Below are 23788 nucleotides of genomic sequence, written 5' to 3'. Positions count from 1 at the left end.
GCGGTGAGTTCAGCGTGTTTCCAGCTTTCCGGGAAGGTGGCGGAGTTGAAGGAGCAGTTGATGACGTCTCGGAGGTGCGGTGCTATGACGGAGTCTGCTTTGTTGAAGATGTGGTGAGGACACGGGTCTGTGGGGGATCCTGAGTGGATGGAGTTCATCAGGCGGATGGTGTCCTCAGTGGAGATTGGGTTCCAGTCGTTAAGGGTGTTCACGGGGGGAGAATGTCCAGCAAATGGTAGGGTGTGTTGGTTTCCGGGTTGGTTGTCAAAGCTGTTGTGGATGTCTGCAATCTTGTTATGGAAAAATGAGGCTAGGGAGTCGCAGAGGGCTTGAGAGGGGGTGATGTCGTTGGAGTTGGCCGAGGGATTGGAAAATTCCTTGACGATGTTGAAAAGTTCTTTGCTGTTGTGGGCGTTGTTGTCGAGTCGATCCTTGAATGCTGTTTTCTTGGCTTTTCGGATTAGTTGGTGGTGTGTGCGGGTGGCATTTTTGAAGGCGTCCTTGGTGCTAGTGGTTGGGTCTTTTTTCCAGGCCTTTTCAAGGGAGCGGCAGAGTTTCTTGGATTTCTTAAGATCATCGTTGAACCATGAGGCCTTCTTGCTGCCAGGTTTGCTTTGACGTTTTTTCAGTGGTGCTAAGGTGTCGGCGGTGTTGGATAACCATAGGGTGAGGTTGGCGGCGGCTTCGTTAGCGTTAGAAGAGAGGGCTGTGGTATTTCGAAGGAGAGATGCGGAGATCTGGTCCGTGGTGATTTTGTTCCAGTTTCTTTGCAGGGTAGGATGGAGGTGGATGGTGGGTTTTGGTTTGTTGTAGGTGAAGTGAACGCAGCTGTGGTCAGTCCAGAGGAGATCCGTGGTGTGGCTGAAGGAGACATTATTGCTGGATGTGAAGATGGGGTCGAGCGTGTGGCCTGCGATGTGGGTGGGGGAAGTGACTAGTTGTTTAAGTCCGAGGTTGGCGAGTATTGGACAGGCCGCATGGTCGGGCTGCCCCCCCTCCCCGCAATGGGACCTGGACCCTGGCTCCCCCTGCATCCCCAGCCAGAGTCCCCGACGACCACCCGAAGTACACTGCAAATTCCTCCACCACAAGACACCAGCTCCGGACCCAGCTGGCCCGGGTCACCATCCACACCACGGCCTCGGCCCAGCCGCCATCTTGGGGCACTGCAGCACGAGGCCGCGTGGCCTCAACTCGACCCTCACCCTGGGCCCGACCGGCCCCGACATCGAGGCACCAACCTCCCCCCAGGAGGCAGAGTGACCACTTGGCGAGTCAATGGGAGAAGGAATCGTCAACGGCTCTCCTCCGCCAGGTGTCGATCACCCCCGGCCGCCTGGGCGCTGGCTCCACCCCCCTGCTGGGTGTCTGGACTCCCTCATCCCGGACCTCCCGGCCCCCAGGCGCGAGGGTCCGGACATCAAAGGGGACCAGACCTATAACTGGGGCAGGGCCAGACCAGGAAGCCAGTTGTATCCTGGAGTCGAGAGACCCGAGAAGAACTCATCCGTGACTTGGCCTGCTGGCGCTGCCGCGGCCCTCTGCCTCGTGAAACCATCGTCTTGGCCTGCTGGCGCTGCCGCGGCCCTCTGCCTCGTGAAACCATCGTCTTGGCCTGCTGGCGCTGCCGCGGCCCTCTGCCTCGTGAAACCATCGTCTTGGCCTGCTGGCGCTGCCGCGGCCCTCTGCCTCGTGAAACCATCGACTTGGCCTGCTGGCGCTGCCGCGGCCCTCTGCTTTATGAGACTATCACCTTGGCCTGCTGGCGCTGCCGCGGCCCGATCCACAGACCCTCCAGCTCGAGGATTGTGAGCTCGCCTTTTACCACTACCTGTACCGATCCGGTACCAAGACTGTCCCGCTACCCCCTTTCCCTACAGAGACTAGAAGTGAGAGGACCCCCGGGTCCAAGTTATACTGTATCGCTGATATCCTTGCCTTAAGAACCTTATATAAAGCCTTGAACTCGACTTGGTGTGGTGCCTGTTTGTGGGGAGGGAGGGTACTTGTCTGTACGATCGCCGGAGACGGTCCCCCTCGGGGATCTCTCCCTCGGTATCCGGCCGACCCTCAGGGTCCCCGTCTAACATTGGTGGCCAGCGACGGGATCCGAACCTACGCATAATCGTACAGAAAGTCACTCGCCCCACCACACACAACAACCATGTCAATAGAGAGCGGAACAACGGAAAAATTTCAGATGGAAAAATTGGAAGACTACAACCACCGGGAACTGAAGCAATATTGCATAGAACTTGGACTTCCAACCACAGGTCTTAGCACAAAGGAAGACTTCAAACGAGCCCTAGAAGCTTGGGCAGAAACAGGTACGGCCGTACCCCGAACACAAACAACCGAAACGAGCCCCGCACCAACTAAAGAAAGAGCGGATCTCTCCCTGGAAGAGATCCGAGAAAGAGAAAAAACCAGACTCCACGAACTAGAACTTGCCCGACTTCGCTTGGATGGGGAACTCAAGCTGGCAGAACAAAAAATAACCCTGGAACACTTACGGCTCAGGGAAGAGCGGGAAGACAAGCAAAGACAGAGGGAGCTAGAGGAAAAGAGACTAGAGTACGAACATGAGCGCAATCTCAAAGCACTGGAGATTCAGAAACAGAATAAAGACCTCGGGCTCCCCGAACGACCGACCCCGTCTGCCTCGACCGAGCCCAAGGTTCACATCCCCAAAGATGTCATCCGGGAATACCACAAGAACGATGATATCCAGCAGTGGTTTAAAGCCTATGAGGTGGCAATGACCTCCCACCGGATTCCCCGAAGCGATTGGGGAGCCGGATTATGGGGGAGGTTTGTCAACGAAGGGCGGGACGCCCTGCTGCAACTCCCGGACCAGCTAATGACCTCCTACGACCACATGAAGGCCGCCCTCCTCACTCGATACGGGCTCACACCTGAGATGTACCGCCAACGGTTCCGCGACTGCAAACGGATTCCGGGTACAACTTGGGTGGAGTACGTGAACTTTTTTAGCCGAGCCTTCGAGGGGTGGATCAAGGGCAACAAAGTAACCACCTACGAACAACTCTTTGACCTTATCGTATGGGAACACCTGTCGAACAACTGCTTCGTGGAGCTCCGGCAACACCTCCTGGACAGCAAGCTAACCGACCCTCGACAACTCGCCGCCGAAGCCGACCGGTGGGAAAGCACCCGAGTTGGCCGGAGCGCACCCAGCGAAGTATCCAGATCGTATCGCCCCCGAGGGGGAGGAGGAAGTCAGGGTCGGGGGAGAGACCCCGGCCCCTCGTCACCCCCCAGAAACCCCTCGACCCCGGTTGGCCGGGGAAGCCCTGCCGTCCGGGCCGGTTTCCGGGCCAACATTACGTGCCACAGGTGCCAGCGACCCGGCCACTACGCCAGTGATCCCAACTGCCCAAAGAATCCGAACACGACTCCCCGCCAAGTTGCAGCGGCGGCCCTAGGGGAAGAAATAATCCCGGAAGACCAAGAGGAGTACGAGACCGATCCCTCGGAATGGGCACCCGCCGCCATGGCACTGGTCTGCTTAGGGGAGAGAGACATGATTCCGCGGGCCCCCCTTCCCGCCAACACACAGAAGTACGGTCAATGGGTTAACATCAATGGTCGCCGGGCGGAAGCCCTCCGCGACACCGGGGCCAGTGTAACGGCGGTCCGACGCCACCTCGTCACTCCAGACCAAATCTTGCCGAACATTCTTTGCCCTGTTCGATCAGCCGACAACTCCGAAAGCCTATGCCACATGGCCTGCGTCCCCTTCGAGTGGGGAGGAGTAACAGGGATGTTAAAAGTAACTGTCCGCGATGATGCCCCCGTGGACTGCCTCCTAGGAAACGACCTTGAAAGCTCTCCCTGGGCAGCTGTCGAACGGAGGGAGCACCTGGGGATGCTTGGCCTCCCCGAATGGGTCTGCGTCACGACCCGGTCCATGACCGCCCGCGCGGTCCCCAGCCCAGAAGAGCCCGAGTGGCCAGAACCTCCTCCCGCGCTCATCCCAGAGGAGGCCGCCCCAGAAGCCATTCCCTTGACCCAAACCGAAGAAGGACCCGACCAGCTTCGGGACGTCCCTGACCTGGCACAATGGCGGCAGGAGGGAGGCCCCACGCAGGAACAATTCCGGGCCGAACAGAAAACATGTCCCTCTCTCGAAGGACTCCGGCAGCAAGCCCTGGCCCAGAGCACCGGGGATACCTCGGGGGCCCACTGGATCTACTGGGACCAAGACCTGCTCTACAGCGAGCAGAAAATTGCAGAACTAGGGGCCAGTCGGGTGCTGGTGGTGCCCCTTCGCTTCCGAGACTTCCTCCTGAACTTAGCCCACGATGTCCCCCTTGCCGGACACCTGGGGCAGGATAAAACCTACGACCGCCTGGTGACCCATTTTTTCTGGCCCCACATGCGGAAGGATGTCACCAACCACTGCAAGGCCTGCCCCACCTGCCAGGCCAGCGGAAAAAGTGGCCGAAAAATCAAAGCACCATTACAACCCTTTCCTGTCGTCACCACCCCGTTTGAACGAGTGGGAATAGACATTGTGGGGCCCCTCGACCCTCGAACAGCCCAAGGACACCGGTTCATCCTGGTCCTTGTAGACCACGCCACCCGCTATCCCGAGGCCATCCCTCTTCGGACTGTGACGGCCCCCGTGGTGGGCCGGGCCCTGATGGGGATCTTCTCCCGGGTGGGGTTCCCCCGGGAGGTCGTCAGTGACAGGGGCACGAACTTTATCTCCAGATATATGAAGTCCCTCTGGCAGCAATGCGGGGTCACCTACAAATTCACGACCCCCTATCACCCGCAAGGAAACGGACTGGTCGAGAGATTCAACCGCACCCTCAAGGGGATGATTATGGGTCTAGAAGAACCCCTTCGACGCCAGTGGGACGTACTGCTTCCATGCCTCCTGTTTGCCTATCGGGAGGTCCCGCAGAAGTCCCTCGGCTTCAGCCCCTTTGAACTACTGTACGGGCACCCCGTCCGGGGCCCCCTCAGCCTAGTCAAGGAAGGTTGGGAGCAGCCTCCCCAGAAAACTCCCCCGGACATCTACCGGTATCTCCTGGCTCTCCGCAACCAGACCCGGCGGTTCCGAGACACCGCCAAAGCCAACCTCGAGGCCAGTCAGGAGGACATGAAGAGGTGGTACGATCAGCACACGTCCTCCATTGAGTTCGAACCTGGACAACAGGTCTGGGTGATGTCCCCGGTTGAGCCCTGTGCCCTCCAAGACAGATGGTCCGGGCCCTTCAAGGTAATCGAACGCAAGGGGCCCGTCACCTATTTAATCGACATGGAGACTGCCCGGAACCCCCTACGGGTCCTCCATGCCAACAGGCTCAAACCCCATTTTGTGCGATCCGAACTCAGCCTCCTGATGGCTACCGATACTGGGACAGAAGAAGACTCCGAACCCCTTCCGGACTTACTGAGGGCCCTCGAGCAGGATGGCTCAGTGGAAGGGGTCCAGCTCTCCGAGGCCCTGTCCCCGGAGCAACGCCAAGACTGCCAAACGCTCCTGAGGCAGTTCGCCTCCCTGTTCTCCCTCACCCCCAGAGTCACCCCCTGGTGCCTCCACGATGTGGACACCGGGGACAGCCCTCCTATTCGACACCGAGCATACCGCGTACCAGACCGGGTACGAGCCTGCATCCAGACCGAGGTGTCCAAGATGCTGACCCTAGGAGTGATCGAACCCTCAGACAGTCCCTGGGCGAGCCCGGTCGTCCTGGTTCCCAAGGCAGCTGCCCCGGGCGTTGCCCCTGAGCTCCGGTTCTGCGTGGACTATCGAGGGCTGAATGCAGTTACCCGGACCGACGCTCATCCCATCCCCCGGGCAGACGAGCTAATTGACCGGATGGGGGCCGCCCGCTACCTGAGCATCTTCGACCTAACAGCGGGTTACTGGCAGATCGGCCTCACCCCTAGGGCCCAAGAACGATCCGCCTTCTCTACCCCAGACGGGCACTACCACTTTAAAGTCATGCCCTTCGGCATGAAAAACGCCCCGGCAACGTTCCAACGGCTGGTAAACCAGGTACTGGCGGGCCTGGAAGACTTCAGCGCCGCCTACCTGGACGACATTGCTGTGTACAGCCACCAGTGGACCGACCACCTCCGCCACCTGCGGGAGGTTCTACACGCCCTCCAGCAAGCCGGGCTCACCATCAAGGCCAGCAAGTGCCAAGTTGGCCAAGGGTCCGTGACCTACCTGGGACACCAAGTGGGAAGCGGGCTGGTGGCCCCTCTCCAACTCAAGATCGCTGCCATCCAGGCCTGGCAACCCCCTACGATCCAAACGGAGGTCCGAGCCTTCCTGGGGCTCACCGGATACTACCGGCGGTTCGTGAAGGACTATGGCAGCATCGTGGGGCCCCTCACGGAGCTCACCTCCAAAAAGAGCCCCAAAACCGTCAACTGGACCCCGGCCTGCCAATCGGCCTTCGAAAAGCTAAAGACCGCCATGTGCACGGCCCCCGTGCTCCAGGCTCCCGACTACAGCCGGGAATTCATTGTGCAGACGGACGCCTCCGATCATGGTGTGGGGGCCGTCCTCTCCCAACTCAACGCCGAAGGGGTCGACCATCCGGTGGTCTTCATCAGCAGACGCCTCTTGCCCCGAGAACAGCGCTGGAGCACCATTGAGAGAGAGGCCTTCGCCGTAGTCTGGGCACTCAAGAAGCTCCGGCCATACCTCTTCGGCACCCACTTCCGGGTGCAAACAGACCACCGACCCCTGCAATGGCTGATGCAAATGCGGGGGGAAAACCCGAAGCTGTTGCGCTGGTCCATCTCCCTGCAGGGGATGGACTTCACGGTGGAACATCGTCCAGGCCAGGACCACGCCAACGCCGACGGCCTGTCACGCTTTTTCCGCCTCAGCGAGGAGAGTCCCCAGGAAGATGGCTGACTCTCCCCGCCTTCAGCTGGGGGGGACGCATGTTGGACAGGCCGCATGGTCGGGCTGCCCCCCCTCCCCGCAATGGGACCTGGACCCTGGCTCCCCCTGCATCCCCAGCCAGAGTCCCCGACGACCACCCGAAGTACACTGCAAATTCCTCCACCACAAGACACCAGCTCCGGACCCAGCTGGCCCGGGTCACCATCCACACCACGGCCTCGGCCCAGCCGCCATCTTGGGGCACTGCAGCACGAGGCCGCGTGGCCTCAACTCGACCCTCACCCTGGGCCCGACCGGCCCCGACATCGAGGCACCAACCTCCCCCCAGGAGGCAGAGTGACCACTTGGCGAGTCAATGGGAGAAGGAATCGTCAACGGCTCTCCTCCGCCAGGTGTCGATCACCCCCGGCCGCCTGGGCGCTGGCTCCACCCCCCTGCTGGGTGTCTGGACTCCCTCATCCCGGACCTCCCGGCCCCCAGGCGCGAGGGTCCGGACATCAAAGGGGACCAGACCTATAACTGGGGCAGGGCCAGACCAGGAAGCCAGTTGTATCCTGGAGTCGAGAGACCCGAGAAGAACTCATCCGTGACTTGGCCTGCTGGCGCTGCCGCGGCCCTCTGCCTCGTGAAACCATCGTCTTGGCCTGCTGGCGCTGCCGCGGCCCTCTGCCTCGTGAAACCATCGTCTTGGCCTGCTGGCGCTGCCGCGGCCCTCTGCCTCGTGAAACCATCGTCTTGGCCTGCTGGCGCTGCCGCGGCCCTCTGCCTCGTGAAACCATCGACTTGGCCTGCTGGCGCTGCCGTGGCCCTCTGCTTTATGAGACTATCACCTTGGCCTGCTGGCGCTGCCGCGGCCCGATCCACAGACCCTCCAGCTCGAGGATTGTGAGCTCGCCTTTTACCACTACCTGTACCGATCCGGTACCAAGACTGTCCCGCTACCCCCTTTCCCTACAGAGACTAGAAGTGAGAGGACCCCCGGGTCCAAGTTATACTGTATCGCTGATATCCTTGCCTTAAGAACCTTATATAAAGCCTTGAACTCGACTTGGTGTGGTGCCTGTTTGTGGGGAGGGAGGGTACTTGTCTGTACGATCGCCGGAGACGGTCCCCCTCGGGGATCTCTCCCTCGGTATCCGGCCGACCCTCAGGGTCCCCGTCTAACAGCGAGGTTGTCCAAGAGGGTGGCGGTGTTGCGGTCGTTGATCTTTTCAAGGTGAAAGTTGAGGTCTCCCAGAAGGATGTAGTCTTTGGAGGGGAGCGCGTGTGGGGTGATGAAGTCCGTGATGTCTTCACTGAATTTTGTGCGGGGTCCTGGTGGTCTGTAGAGGAGGGTGCCTCTGAGTGTTGTTTTGGGGTCGATGTGGATCTGGAAGTGAAGGTGTTCGGAGTTAGCGAGCTTGGCGTCAGAGCTGGTTGAGATGCGGATTGATTTCTTATGGACGATAGCGATGCCTCCTCCTGTGTGGCTGGTGCGGTCTTTGCGAGTGATCTTATAGTCTTCTGGGATGGCAATGGTGATGTCTGGTGTGGAGGAAGCATTCATCCATGTTTCTGTTAGGAAGGCGATGTCAGGAGAAATGGTGTCTAGTAGATTCCATAGGTCAATGGCGTGCCTGTGGACTGATCGGGTGTTGAGAAGGATGCATTGTAGGTGGTTGGGGTCGGGAGTCCGTGGTGTGGTCGTAGCGGAGATGTTGTTGGTTCCGCTGATTTTGCAGGAGTAGCAGGAGAAAGGTCCATGGGTGTGTCCAGGAGCGGCTTGGACGCAGTTGGGGGCGCGACCGGGGTTAAGGGCTAGGAGGGTGGTGGCATCGTAGGTAATGCGGGAGGGCTGGGTAGCGCGAGGGGCAGGGGGTCTGGCGCTGGGCGCGGTCCAGGCGCGGACGGGCGTAGACGGGCTTACCTTTGGCGCACCTTCGGCGCGGATTGGGCGCGGTCGCTGCGCGTGAACGCTGCGCGCGGGAACAACTGTCATATATGGATAGTGGAGGGGGAGGGGCGAGGGCGTCTCAGCTGGGAGGCGGGGCGGGCTAGGTATCAGGACAACAACAACAAAATAGTTGTTATAGTTAGAAGTAATCTAACGATTCCCTAGTTAAGTCCTAGCGATTCCAAAGCCTATTAGTACTGTACTTACCTGCTAGTAATTTCGCATTCCACTTTTTAAGTATATGGTTTTTCGTGCCCCTCGGGCATTTGTGTATAACGTGCTAACTTAAGTATTTTCGTAAGAGTTTTGTTGTGTGCCTAGCACCCTGTCCTCATAAAGAGTACAGGGTTGTTGTGATTCTAATAAATACATTGTTTATTTTCATAACACTTGTGTGGTGTCCTTTTACTGGGTGTTCAAGGGGTAATGTGATGGTAAAACAGCTGGCTTAACACGCCCTCTAGAGTCTTAGCCTTAGACTGCTCGTATCCATGCTACTAGGATAGCTGGTCTATAAGGTTGACTTACAACCAATCATCAATAAGGGTTGTTTGGACTGATATATAGTGATCACTAGAATAGTGAACACTGCACATCAGGCCAACTTCTCACACACTACTTTTGGAGTCACTCCCTAATGACTCTAGAGATCCTCTAGCACTTTCCCAGCGCTCTGCTTCCTTAGCAAGCTCCCAAGGGCAAAAGTGCTCAGACTTCAACAGGTGCTGGCGCAACTCTAGACAACAAACACTGAGCAACTGCTCTTTGAGAAACATATTTACTACTCCGTCCCTCTCATCGTCCGGGTTAGCCGCCAGCCAATCCTCCATTGCATCAGAACAGTCATCCACAAAATACCCCCACTTCTGGTGAGGCGGTTTCCTATGGTTCCTGAACTTCAACCTGTTCTCCTCCTCTTGGGAAACAGGTTCCAGACTGGGGGAACTGGGACTGGGATTTCCTACACTGAAATCTAAATAGCTGCCACCACTGGACCCAACCCTCCCTGGGGGATCCAGACACTCAACACTGCGCGCAGGGGATAGTCTACCCTCCAGAGCTACTTTGCCTCTGGTGGCGGCCCTCTCAGCCTCCTCTATCCTTTCCTGCGCTAAGACCCTCTCGGTCTCTAGCTGTTGCTTTCTAACGCCCAGCTGTGCCATAGCCTGGGCATGCTCCAACCTGAGCTTCTCTAAAGCCAGCTGGTGCTCCCTTTCTCTCCTCCTATCTTCCAGCTCCTCTGGGGACAGGGAAAGGGATGAGGCGCTGCCTCCTAAACTGGACCCAGCAAGGGACTCCCTATCTATGGGGTCCTCCCTCTCTACTGGCATCCAGGTGCTGACATCTTCTCCTGTAGTGTAGCTCCTATTTTCCCAATAGGCTCTGCGCATTGGAATAATACCTACAGCAGTAAAGGCCTAGACCAGACGTTAACTAGGTCTACTACTGTCGATACTAGACTTAATTTTTGGGTTTGCCAGCGTAGCTCAGAGTTCGCTAGAAACTTTCTCGAATGTTCAGTGTTAGACGGGGACCCTGAGGGTCGGCCGGATACCGAGGGAGAGATCCCCGAGGGGGACCGTCTCCGGCGATCGTACAGACAAGTACCCTCCCTCCCCACAAACAGGCACCACACCAAGTCGAGTTCAAGGCTTTATATAAGGTTCTTAAGGCAAGGATATCAGCGATACAGGATAACTTGGACCCGGGGGTCCTCTCACTTCTAGTCTCTGTAGGGAAAGGGGGTAGCGGGACAGTCTTGGTACCGGATCGGTACAGGTTGTGGTAAAAGGCGAGCTCACAATCCTCGAGCTGGAGGGTCTGTGGATCGGGCCGCGGCAGCGCCAGCAGGCCAAGGTGATAGTCTCATAAAGCAGAGGGCCGCGGCAGCGCCAGCAGGCCAAGTCGATGGTTTCACGAGGCAGAGGGCCGCGGCAGCGCCAGCAGGCCAAGACGATGGTTTCACGAGGCAGAGGGCCGCGGCAGCGCCAGCAGGCCAAGACGATGGTTTCACGAGGCAGAGGGCCGCGGCAGCGCCAGCAGGCCAAGACGATGGTTTCACGAGGCAGAGGGCCGCGGCAGCGCCAGCAGGCCAAGACGATGGTTTCACGAGGCAGAGGGCCGCGGCAGCGCCAGCAGGCCAAGTCACGGATGAGTTCTTCTCGGGTCTCTCGACTCCAGGATACAACTGGCTTCCTGGTCTGGCCCTGCCCCAGTTATAGGTCTGGTCCCCTTTGATGTCCGGACCCTCGCGCCTGGGGGCCGGGAGGTCCGGGATGAGGGAGTCCAGACACCCAGCAGGGGGGTGGAGCCAGCGCCCAGGCGGCCGGGGGTGATCGACACCTGGCGGAGGAGAGCCGTTGACGATTCCTTCTCCCATTGACTCGCCAAGTGGTCACTCTGCCTCCTGGGGGGAGGTTGGTGCCTCGATGTCGGGGCCGGTCGGGCCCAGGGTGAGGGTCGAGTTGAGGCCACGCGGCCTCGTGCTGCAGTGCCCCAAGATGGCGGCTGGGCTGAGGCCGTGGTGTGGATGGTGACCCGGGCCAGCTGGGTCCGGAGCTGGTGTCTTGTGGTGGAGGAATTTGCAGTGTACTTCGGGTGGTCGTCGGGGACTCTGGCTGGGGATGCAGGGGGAGCCAGGGTCCAGGTCCCATTGCGGGGAGGGGGGCAGCCCAACCATGCGGCCTGTCCAACATGCGTCCCCCCCAGCTGAAGGCGGGGAGAGTCAGCCATCTTCCTGGGGACTCTCCTCGCTGAGGCGGAAAAAGCGTGACAGGCCGTCGGCGTTGGCGTGGTCCTGGCCTGGACGATGTTCCACCGTGAAGTCCATCCCCTGCAGGGAGATGGACCAGCGCAACAGCTTCGGGTTTTCCCCCCGCATTTGCATCAGCCATTGCAGGGGTCGGTGGTCTGTTTGCACCCGGAAGTGGGTGCCGAAGAGGTATGGCCGGAGCTTCTTGAGTGCCCAGACTACGGCGAAGGCCTCTCTCTCAATGGTGCTCCAGCGCTGTTCTCGGGGCAAGAGGCGTCTGCTGATGAAGACCACCGGATGGTCGACCCCTTCGGCGTTGAGTTGGGAGAGGACGGCCCCCACACCATGATCGGAGGCGTCCGTCTGCACAATGAATTCCCGGCTGTAGTCGGGAGCCTGGAGCACGGGGGCCGTGCACATGGCGGTCTTTAGCTTTTCGAAGGCCGATTGGCAGGCCGGGGTCCAGTTGACGGTTTTGGGGCTATTTTTGGAGATGAGCTCCGTGAGGGGCCCCACGATGCTGCCATAGTCCTTCACGAACCGCCGGTAGTATCCGATGAGCCCCAGGAAGGCTCGGACCTCCGTTTGGATCGTAGGGGGTTGCCAGGCCTGGATGGCAGCGATCTTGAGTTGGAGAGGGGCCACCAGCCCGCTTCCCACTTGGTGTCCCAGGTAGGTCACGGACCCTTGGCCAACTTGGCACTTGCTGGCCTTGATGGTGAGCCCGGCTTGCTGGAGGGCGTGTAGAACCTCCCGCAGGTGGCGGAGGTGGTCGGTCCACTGGTGGCTGTACACAGCAATGTCGTCCAGGTAGGCGGCGCTGAAGTCTTCCAGGCCCGCCAGTACCTGGTTTACCAGCCGTTGGAACGTTGCCGGGGCGTTTTTCATGCCGAAGGGCATGACTTTAAAGTGGTAGTGCCCGTCTGGGGTAGAGAAGGCGGATCGTTCTTGGGCCCTAGGGGTGAGGCCGATCTGCCAGTAACCCGCTGTTAGGTCGAAGATGCTCAGGTAGCGGGCGGCCCCCATCCGGTCAATTAGCTCGTCTGCCCGGGGGATGGGATGAGCGTCGGTCCGGGTAACTGCATTCAGCCCTCGATAGTCCACGCAGAACCGGAGCTCAGGGGCAACGCCCGGGGCAGCTGCCTTGGGAACCAGGACGACCGGGCTCGCCCAGGGACTGTCTGAGGGTTCGATCACTCCTAGGGTCAGCATCTTGGACACCTCGGTCTGGATGCAGGCTCGTACCCGGTCTGGTACGCGGTATGCTCGGTGTCGAATAGGAGGGCTGTCCCCGGTGTCCACATCGTGGAGGCACCAGGGGGTGACTCTGGGGGTGAGGGAGAACAGGGAGGCGAACTGCCTCAGGAGCGTTTGGCAGTCTTGGCGTTGCTCCGGGGACAGGGCCTCTGAGAGCTGGACCCCTTCCACTGAGCCATCCTGCTCGAGGGCCCTCAGTAAGTCCGGAAGGGGTTCGGAGTCTTCTTCTGTCCCAGTATCGGTAGCCATCAGGAGGCTGAGTTCGGATCGCACAAAATGGGGTTTGAGCCTGTTGGCATGGAGGACCCGTAGGGGGTTCCGGGCAGTCTCCATGTCGATTAAATAGGTGACGGGCCCCTTGCGTTCGATTACCTTGAAGGGCCCGGACCATCTGTCTTGGAGGGCACAGGGCTCAACCGGGGACATCACCCAGACCTGTTGTCCAGGTTCGAACTCAATGGAGGACGTGTGCTGATCGTACCACCTCTTCATGTCCTCCTGACTGGCCTCGAGGTTGGCTTTGGCGGTGTCTCGGAACCGCCGGGTCTGGTTGCGGAGAGCCAGGAGATACCGGTAGATGTCCGGGGGAGTTTTCTGGGGAGGCTGCTCCCAACCTTCCTTGACTAGGCTGAGGGGGCCCCGGACGGGGTGCCCGTACAGTAGTTCAAAGGGGCTGAAGCCGAGGGACTTCTGCGGGACCTCCCGATAGGCAAACAGGAGGCATGGAAGCAGTACGTCCCACTGGCGTCGAAGGGGTTCTTCTAGACCCATAATCATCCCCTTGAGGGTGCGGTTGAATCTCTCGACCAGTCCGTTTCCTTGCGGGTGATAGGGGGTCGTGAATTTGTAGGTGACCCCGCATTGCTGCCAGAGGGACTTCATATATCTGGAGATAAAGTTCGTGCCCCTGTCACTGACGACCTCCCGGGGGAACCCCACCCGGGAGAAGATCCCCATCAGGGCCCGGCCCACCACGGGGGCCGTCACAGTCCGAAGAGGGATGGCCTCGGGATAGCGGGTGGCGTGGTCTACAAGGACCAGGATGAACCGGTGTCCTTGGGCTGTTCGAGGGTCGAGGGGCCCCACAATGTCTATTCCCACTCGTTCAAACGGGGTGGTGACGACAGGAAAGGGTTGTAATGGTGCTTTGATTTTTCGGCCACTTTTTCCGCTGGCCTGGCAGGTGGGGCAGGCCTTGCAGTGGTTGGTGACATCCTTCCGCATGTGGGGCCAGAAAAAATGGGTCACCAGGCGGTCGTAGGTTTTATCCTGCCCCAGGTGTCCGGCAAGGGGGACATCGTGGGCTAAGTTCAGGAGGAAGTCTCGGAAGCGAAGGGGCACCACCAGCACCCGACTGGCCCCTAGTTCTGCAATTTTCTGCTCGCTGTAGAGCAGGTCTTGGTCCCAGTAGATCCAGTGGGCCCCCGAGGTATCCCCGGTGCTCTGGGCCAGGGCTTGCTGCCGGAGTCCTTCGAGAGAGGGACATGTTTTCTGTTCGGCCCGGAATTGTTCCTGCGTGGGGCCTCCCTCCTGCCGCCATTGTGCCAGGTCAGGGACGTCCCGAAGCTGGTCGGGTCCTTCTTCGGTTTGGGTCAAGGGAATGGCTTCTGGGGCGGCCTCCTCTGGGATGAGCGCGGGAGGAGGTTCTGGCCACTCGGGCTCTTCTGGGCTGGGGACCGCGCGGGCGGTCATGGACCGGGTCGTGACGCAGACCCATTCGGGGAGGCCAAGCATCCCCAGGTGCTCCCTCCGTTCGACAGCTGCCCAGGGAGAGCTTTCAAGGTCGTTTCCTAGGAGGCAGTCCACGGGGGCATCATCGCGGACAGTTACTTTTAACATCCCTGTTACTCCTCCCCACTCGAAGGGGACGCAGGCCATGTGGCATAGGCTTTCGGAGTTGTCGGCTGATCGAACAGGGCAAAGAATGTTCGGCAAGATTTGGTCTGGAGTGACGAGGTGGCGTCGGACCGCCGTTACACTGGCCCCGGTGTCGCGGAGGGCTTCCGCCCGGCGACCATTGATGTTAACCCATTGACCGTACTTCTGTGTGTTGGCGGGAAGGGGGGCCCGCGGAATCATGTCTCTCTCCCCTAAGCAGACCAGTGCCATGGCGGCGGGTGCCCATTCCGAGGGATCGGTCTCGTACTCCTCTTGGTCTTCCGGGATTATTTCTTCCCCTAGGGCCGCCGCTGCAACTTGGCGGGGAGTCGTGTTCGGATTCTTTGGGCAGTTGGGATCACTGGCGTAGTGGCCGGGTCGCTGGCACCTGTGGCACGTAATGTTGGCCAGGAAACCGGCCCGGACGGCAGGGCTTCCCCGGCCAACCGGGGTCGAGGGGTTTCTGGGGGGTGACGAGGGGCCGGGGTCTCTCCCCCGACCCTGACTTCCTCCTCCCCCTCGGGGGCGATACGATCTGGATACTTCGCTGGGTGCGCTCCGGCCAACTCGGGTGCTTTCCCACCGGTCGGCTTCGGCGGCGAGTTGTCGAGGGTCGGTTAGCTTGCTGTCCAGGAGGTGTTGCCGGAGCTCCACGAAGCAGTTGTTCGACAGGTGTTCCCATACGATAAGGTCAAAGAGTTGTTCGTAGGTGGTTACTTTGTTGCCCTTGATCCACCCCTCGAAGGCTCGGCTAAAAAAGTTCACGTACTCCACCCAAGTTGTACCCGGAATCCGTTTGCAGTCGCGGAACCGTTGGCGGTACATCTCAGGTGTGAGCCCGTATCGAGTGAGGAGGGCGGCCTTCATGTGGTCGTAGGAGGTCATTAGCTGGTCCGGGAGTTGCAGCAGGGCGTCCCGCCCTTCGTTGACAAACCTCCCCCATAATCCGGCTCCCCAATCGCTTCGGGGAATCCGGTGGGAGGTCATTGCCACCTCATAGGCTTTAAACCACTGCTGGATATCATCGTTCTTGTGGTATTCCCGGATGACATCTTTGGGGATGTGAACCTTGGGCTCGGTCGAGGCAGACGGGGTCGGTCGTTCGGGGAGCCCGAGGTCTTTATTCTGTTTCTGAATCTCCAGTGCTTTGAGATTGCGCTCATGTTCGTACTCTAGTCTCTTTTCCTCTAGCTCCCTCTGTCTTTGCTTGTCTTCCCGCTCTTCCCTGAGCCGTAAGTGTTCCAGGGTTATTTTTTGTTCTGCCAGCTTGAGTTCCCCATCCAAGCGAAGTCGGGCAAGTTCTAGTTCGTGGAGTCTGGTTTTTTCTCTTTCTCGGATCTCTTCCAGGGAGAGATCCGCTCTTTCTTTAGTTGGTGCGGGGCTCGTTTCGGTTGTTTGTGTTCGGGGTACGGCCGTACCCGTTTCTGCCCAAGCTTCTAGGGCTCGTTTGAAGTCTTCCTTTGTGCTAAGACCTGTGGTTGGAAGTCCAAGTTCTATGCAATATTGCTTCAGTTCCCGGTGGTTGTAGTCTTCCAATTTTTCCATCTGAAATTTTTCCGTTGTTCCGCTCTCTATTGACATGGTTGTTGTGTGTGGTGGGGCGAGTGACTTTCTGTACGATTATGCGTAGGTTCGGATCCCGTCGCTGGCCACCAATGTTAGACGGGGACCCTGAGGGTCGGCCGGATACCGAGGGAGAGATCCCCGAGGGGGACCGTCTCCGGCGATCGTACAGACAAGTACCCTCCCTCCCCACAAACAGGCACCACACCAAGTCGAGTTCAAGGCTTTATATAAGGTTCTTAAGGCAAGGATATCAGCGATACAGGATAACTTGGACCCGGGGGTCCTCTCACTTCTAGTCTCTGTAGGGAAAGGGGGTAGCGGGACAGTCTTGGTACCGGATCGGTACAGGTTGTGGTAAAAGGCGAGCTCACAATCCTCGAGCTGGAGGGTCTGTGGATCGGGCCGCGGCAGCGCCAGCAGGCCAAGGTGATAGTCTCATAAAGCAGAGGGCCGCGGCAGCGCCAGCAGGCCAAGTCGATGGTTTCACGAGGCAGAGGGCCGCGGCAGCGCCAGCAGGCCAAGACGATGGTTTCACGAGGCAGAGGGCCGCGGCAGCGCCAGCAGGCCAAGACGATGGTTTCACGAGGCAGAGGGCCGCGGCAGCGCCAGCAGGCCAAGACGATGGTTTCACGAGGCAGAGGGCCGCGGCAGCGCCAGCAGGCCAAGACGATGGTTTCACGAGGCAGAGGGCCGCGGCAGCGCCAGCAGGCCAAGACGATGGTTTCACGAGGCAGAGGGCCGCGGCAGCGCCAGCAGGCCAAGACGATGGTTTCACGAGGCAGAGGGCCGCGGCAGCGCCAGCAGGCCAAGTCACGGATGAGTTCTTCTCGGGTCTCTCGACTCCAGGATACAACTGGCTTCCTGGTCTGGCCCTGCCCCAGTTATAGGTCTGGTCCCCTTTGATGTCCGGACCCTCGCGCCTGGGGGCCGGGAGGTCCGGGATGAGGGAGTCCAGACACCCAGCAGGGGGGTGGAGCCAGCGCCCAGGCGGCCGGGGGTGATCGACACCTGGCGGAGGAGAGCCGTTGACGATTCCTTCTCCCATTGACTCGCCAAGTGGTCACTCTGCCTCCTGGGGGGAGGTTGGTGCCTCGATGTCGGGGCCGGTCGGGCCCAGGGTGAGGGTCGAGTTGAGGCCACGCGGCCTCGTGCTGCAGTGCCCCAAGACGGCGGCTGGGCCGAGGCCGTGGTGTGGATGGTGACCCGGGCCAGCTGGGTCCGGAGCTGGTGTCTTGTGGTGGAGGAATTTGCAGTGTACTTCGGGTGGTCGTCGGGGACTCTGGCTGGGGATGCAGGGGGAGCCAGGGTCCAGGTCCCATTGCGGGGAGGGGGGCAGCCCGACCATGCGGCCTGTCCAACATTCAGGAAAGAATTAACTCCCCTGATTAGACAAGAAGGGATTTAGTTTCTGACAACCATAGAACATGACAACTTTGCTCTCCCCTAATCAAGAGTCAATCTCGAGAGTCGTGTGAGCACAAGGCAATTATTTTACTCAGTCAGTACGTGCATTCTTAGTCTCATCAGATTGTAGAGAAAAGGAAGAGACGGGCGTGTTCAATAAAAAGATGTTATTTATTGATCAGTCTCTTTTCTCGTACAAGAGAAATGGATCGATATTATTGCAATACTTATAGTTAAGTAAAGTGCATACATTAAAAGCAATAGTATAAAATAATACTGTAAAAACATTGATATGGTTTCTGAGCCATATGATGTTTAAAATGATTAAAATATATTTACATACACATATACATTTGACTAAACGTACTCAACTGGTGTTTCTAAATACGCCTACCCCGTGTACCTGACCTAAGTCTAATGCGTGGGCGGGAATAGAAAGTTACAGTTTAAGTTAAGTTTGTTTTTGCCAAGTGAATAACTAAAGAATTCTCTGTGAGGGGTTATTCAGTTCTGTACCTGGAAGTTAGGATGAATGAGGAATGGTGTCTCTTTCTCTGCTCTCGATATTCCAGGCTGCCTGCGAGGGCTGCCCAGAAACGCCGGTGCTGGGTCTCTCGGCTTGAGATAGCAGCGCGTCTCTCAGCGCGTCAGGAAGGCGGGGCTGCGCCAGCGGGGTCTGCTTCTGCTCTCGGCTTCGGCAAGTATGGCTGCTCCGTCTTGTCACCACGCGTGTGTTTGCATAGGGCAAGATCGGCAATATTTATACCTTAAAGGTGCCGAGATTGACGTAAGGATGGACATAGATACGTCAATAAAGATGTCATACGACTTGCTCGTTAGCACATTCTTTTACTGAAGTTCTCTGTGAAATCAAAACAATGGCCGCACGGATTTTCCAGGTTGTCATAGGTTTGATTTGTTATGAGAACGTCGTATGCCTTATCAGGGGCTGGAGGAATGTCGCTTGTCTAATTAGATCTCAAGCGTTATGACCTAATCAGATAACACGTTCCTGTGCCGTAGTGTGACTGCGTCAGATAACGGTATCTGCATCATGGGGGCTGTTCTTGCCTCATGGGCTGACTGTTAGTTAACTTGATAGTTAGTTTAACCAGAATAGGGTCAGGAATAGGGGGATCGATTCAGAACCTATAGGAATACATGACACCCACTCCACGCTAACTATGGTCATATTTACTAATCTATGCATAGTATAACATAGTACAACATACTATAGAGTATAGTGTATACCTTACCACCCCAAAATACATAAATGCATTTTGAAATTTTCAAATATACTGAAAAATTGCAGTCATATATATTGTATGCACTTAAGCTATGAATTAAATGCAAAAGTAAACACGCATTTGTATGCATTATTGCTTATTTGGTATATGAGAAATACACATGAAATGGCTCTTAATATGGCTATACAGAAAGGAAGTTCGAGACCATCTCATCACATAATAAAATATTTGTGAACATCCCAGCGGGCAACTAAAGTTTATAAAGTATCTAAAAATAGAAATCTTAGTTCTCTAGGAATAGTTTCTTACTTTAAGCAGAAGATAAGTGTCCCGAAAAATTTGTGAAAAATAATTGGGGCTGCTAAAAATTGTTGTCCGTGAAATGGTGGGAAGAATTGTTCATGTGACTTTATTTTTAAAGTTGAAGGCCGAATTCAGGGAACGCCGTGTGCGAGTTCACTCAAAAGTCTCTATTTCTGTTCTGGAGAGAACATCATATCATTCAGGCTTTCGAAAAAACTGTCAACAGCTTCATGGGAAAGTTCCACTAAGTCGGAAATAGGGGTAACCATGCATTCGTGCGCATGATTGTCTGCATTGACATTCTGATTCGCATTGCTGACAGAAGGTCGTACCTGTTCAATGCTGCTCTCATCTTGAACTTCACTACTCTTCAATCGTAGTGGTGAAGATTCCAGGAATGCCGTCATCAGGATTGGTAGCCTTTGAGGGCAGCACAAAGCGTGAACCTTGGTAGGAACCAACAGTGTATCTGCATCCACTGGCGCATCCGATTGTAGCGTCAGACAGGTGTCTAACACGCATTCTTCTCCGCATAGCAGACATCTCAATACAGGTAAAACACATCTTTGCCACATTGGTCGAAATGATAGAAACCAAGTCATGTTCAGGTCTCTAAGCCGGGATAGTCCCAGGATTTTTGATATCCGGTCCCGGTATCCAATGGCTAGGATCGTGTCTTCCATTGTCGCGAGAGTTTGATCTGTGACATGGGTTGCCATAACGAAAAATAAGGACTAAGAATAGGATTCCTGCAATTAGTCCCAGGATCAGGGGAAGTCCGCCAAAAATCGAATGGACGAAATCTGGAAAAATACCCAGTATGGCTTTGAATGGTGTTAATGCCATCGAAAATACTGTCTTAAATACCCTTGAGATCCCATTGGTATCAGAAATATTTAAGATTTCGCTCAGGATTTCCGCAAAATGTACGGGGGAATTAGTTGATAATAATGTATGTATCTCTGCAGTCGTCCTTGCGACTTGTAGATCATACGTTTCTTTTGATGACGTGAGCCTTGTAGGCGTCTGAAGAAGCACTGTTTTCATTCTGCTTAAAGTATCTATTCGAATAGAAGTAATTTTCAAACTGGGCCATGCCCTTGCCTCCCTGTCTGGAAAGGAGCTGGGGAACAAAGAACGTCCACAGCACTTGACCTTCGCCGTCGTAGTGACTAGATAAGGAGTCCCGGGCATAAGACTACAACATCTGCGGTCTACAATAAGAATGTAACTCCCATTATAGAGTCTTTGAAAGAATGGTTCTATTTCAGTTGCAGGTGCGCCTTGCTGGTGACATGAAAGGTTGTATGAATTCCCTTCACAGGCTCCGTGCAAACTAATACCGTTACACAGAAGCGTGCCGCTTAGTGACATAGCACAATTGTTGCGACTAAGAAACACTTTCTGTCCTTTATTACTGACACATGCATGTGAATAGGGCAGGTTCCAAGTTGTTTTAAGGTACCCCTTTCCCAATTTCTCGTACATGCCAGCCTGTATATATTTTTGGCAGTATTGAAACCTGAAGGTTGAGATTGGAATATTTATGATTCCGTGTATTATCCATTCACTGACAGGTCGTTCTGACATTGTCATTGGTAATCTTTCTAGTTTTTCAATGCTCAAGATTGTATAATCAGCACCCTTTTGCGCCATACCGATTTGTCTATCAGTAAGGTTAAAGATTTGGAATAGTGACGTTGTGTTGATTAAACGCCAAGGCACATAGCCTGAACGCAGATTTTGTAACGTCCAGCCAAGCTGTACAATAGAACGCAATTGTGACTGACCATGTTGTAATAACAGTAAGTCTTGCGATAATATATCGATTGCTGAAGACACAATGCTGTCCAATGAAAAAACTCTGGAGGACAGAGTCATTAACCCATTGTCCACTACAGAAAGTGATTTTTCCAAATTAATACGGTCAATTTCCCGTATTCTTTCTGCTGTCTCAATTTGAGTAACCTTCCAGGCCTCATTGTATGCTGCATATACAGAGGCTGCTATGAAACGCTTTTGACGCTGTTTGCGTGGTCCCATTATGAAATCACGCAAGTCAGCACCATCAGTAAGTAAAGTTAGGTGTTGCTTAATTTCAGGCAGTGTGGAAGTTTGTAGCCATTGAAGGCATAATTTGCCCACACTGTAGGTTGTTATTATCCCTGGGTTATGTCTTTGGGGATATCTAGGGTCTGGCCTGGTCATTTTGAAACCCTGTGTTTTATTCAGGAATCTATCTTGACAGTTATTTGTATCTGTGGGCCAGATCAACCATTGTTTCCAATGAGGATGTGTTCTGTTTTGGTTTAATATATGGTTTACGTCTATTTCTTCATCTGTATCAGAGTTATTGCTAAACATTGTTGGCTTTGGAATAGACGGTTTAATTAAATCTTTGATTTTGGCTAAGCCAAGACAGGTGGTTTGTTGAACAGTGTCATTTAAAAATATCATTTGTTCTGGGATCATGCAAGCTCTAAACAAAGCTTCTAAACCCTGTACTTGCCAATCTTTTGTACCCCAAACACTTTTCAAATCAACATTTTTGTCCCAATAATCAAATCCAAAAGTATTCATTTTTTCAAAGAATGAATCTGAATATATCAATTTTGTGTTGGTTATCATGGTTTTCATCCCTGTCTTGTTTGACAATTTAAAATAAAATGTTTCAGCATTACTTATGTTAAAACCTGAAAAATATGAATATTTGTCATATACGGTTCTAGAGCTTCCTTTTGGAGGTGTAGCACAATGTTCCCATTGATTATAATTTAAAACATTTCTAGGTTGTGCAGATTTATGTAAAAAATGGTTACCATAATGGTTATAGCAATACATACTATCATAATTTGTAGAACCTTGCAAATAATCATGTTTTGTAAATTTAGCAGACATTACTAAGTCAGACATCATGTTGTTAATGCTTTCGAAGTCCCAATCATCAGCAAATGAGTTTGGTTTTGCAAAGTCACTCAAGGAGATCTTGATTTGGTGTGGATATTTCAGGATCTCGACCGGACCATAAATTTCATAGTCAGTGTTGTCCCAGGCTACCCCACCAGGTATCGGATTGGCTGTGAAGTTGGCTGAAGAAAGTTCTGGAGAAAGTTCTCTTTTCTCGACGTGTGAAGATGTGTGTGGTTTGAGGATCAAGTTGATGTTCTGACTTGCTGTGTCCATTTTAGCATATTTTCCCTCAATGAAGCGTCCCAAAGTAAATACCATGATGAGCCAAAGTATGAGGATAAATGCACCAAAACCCACCCAAAATTCAATCCATGGAGAAACCAGATATGTTTCTTTCAGTTGTTTCAAAAGTTCCTTCGCTTTATCTTTAAAGGATTTTGATGATGGCTGTGTCTTTGATTCACTGAAGCCGTCAGAGGAATCATCGAAGTTGATGAAGTAACCGGATGCAGTTCTGTCAATTGTTCCAATTGGTTCAGGATTTTTGTTTTTTGCATTTTCACTTGGTACTTCAGTATAGATTGGTGTGTCTCTGCTAAATGTCTTTATTTGGGTTTTCAGAGGTCTGAGTTCTGTTGCATTGTTGCATAGTCCTTCTTGTTCTTCTGCAGGCGTTTCGAATGTGATGAGCCTTTTTGATAGGACCTCTGTGCTGGTAGCAAACCTTGGTGTTCTGCTACTTATTGGGAGTCCACTTGGCCTACTGTTTGTTATCGGCCACATGTTGTGGTTTTACCAGGTCGATGGATACAACTCGGTTCTCCTTTTTTCCAGCAAGTGGCGGTAGTACAACTGATCTTGTCCCGTTGACAGACAAGACAGGAACTGCTTTTCTGTAGGAAGGCCCAAATTCCTTCTTTACCGCGATCTTCTCCCTGACTAGATCCCCGACTTTTGGAATCCAGACAGGTCTTGCTGGGACAGGTGGTGATTCTTCAGTGGTCGTTGGCTGTTGTTTCAACTGTATGTTGCTCAAGTCTTTTCTTGTTTTGTTTAAGTCCTGCAAAATAGCCAAACGGTCTTTGACATCAAAGGTTTTTTCTTTCACCACTGAAGTCTGACTATCAAGGTCAGAGATCATCATCCTAGTTCCAAATAATAATTCGTACGGACTGAATCCCTTCAGAGAATTTCTTGGCAAGTTATTTAGACTACGTTGGACACTTATTAGATGTTTGACCCACCCAGCTCCCGAACCTAATATCATTTCCATTATAGATTGCTTTCTGCCTTGGTTTTTTCTTTACACCATCCCGTACCCTCAGGAAGGAAGTGAGAAGATTCCCGCTGGACTGTGCTCATTTGGCCATGTTTCCCCCCAGGCTGGTATGCCTGAGTGAAAACAATGGTCAAACGTAACATGCTCTTAGCGTATATGCCATTTAGACTCGCAAATCTTGTATAATAGTCCGGACGTCAGCCGAGTGCTGGTGATCTACATTATAAGTGGAAACTAGCCTGTATATGTTAATCGCAAGCCATTCTTTTTGCTGGTAATGTTATCTGCCTTGATACGACGAGGTATTAAACTGTTTCTCTCCCCACTGCGATCTCTGTTGCAGTTTGGGCAGTTTTTTACA

General features: G+C 54.8%; 1 protein-coding gene across 2 annotated transcripts in view; it reads right to left on the bottom strand.

Annotated features, from left to right (window-relative positions):
- TMEM151B (transmembrane protein 151B) overlaps positions 1 to 23788 on the bottom strand; it is a 483665-nt gene that overhangs the window by 157731 nt on the left and 302146 nt on the right. The window lies entirely within an intron of this gene.

This window comes from Lissotriton helveticus, chromosome 6 (genome assembly GCF_964261635.1).
Source record: "Lissotriton helveticus chromosome 6, aLisHel1.1, whole genome shotgun sequence".
Classification (NCBI taxonomy): domain Eukaryota; kingdom Metazoa; phylum Chordata; class Amphibia; order Caudata; family Salamandridae; genus Lissotriton; species Lissotriton helveticus.
This window is presented reverse-complemented; position numbering and strand designations above follow the sequence as displayed.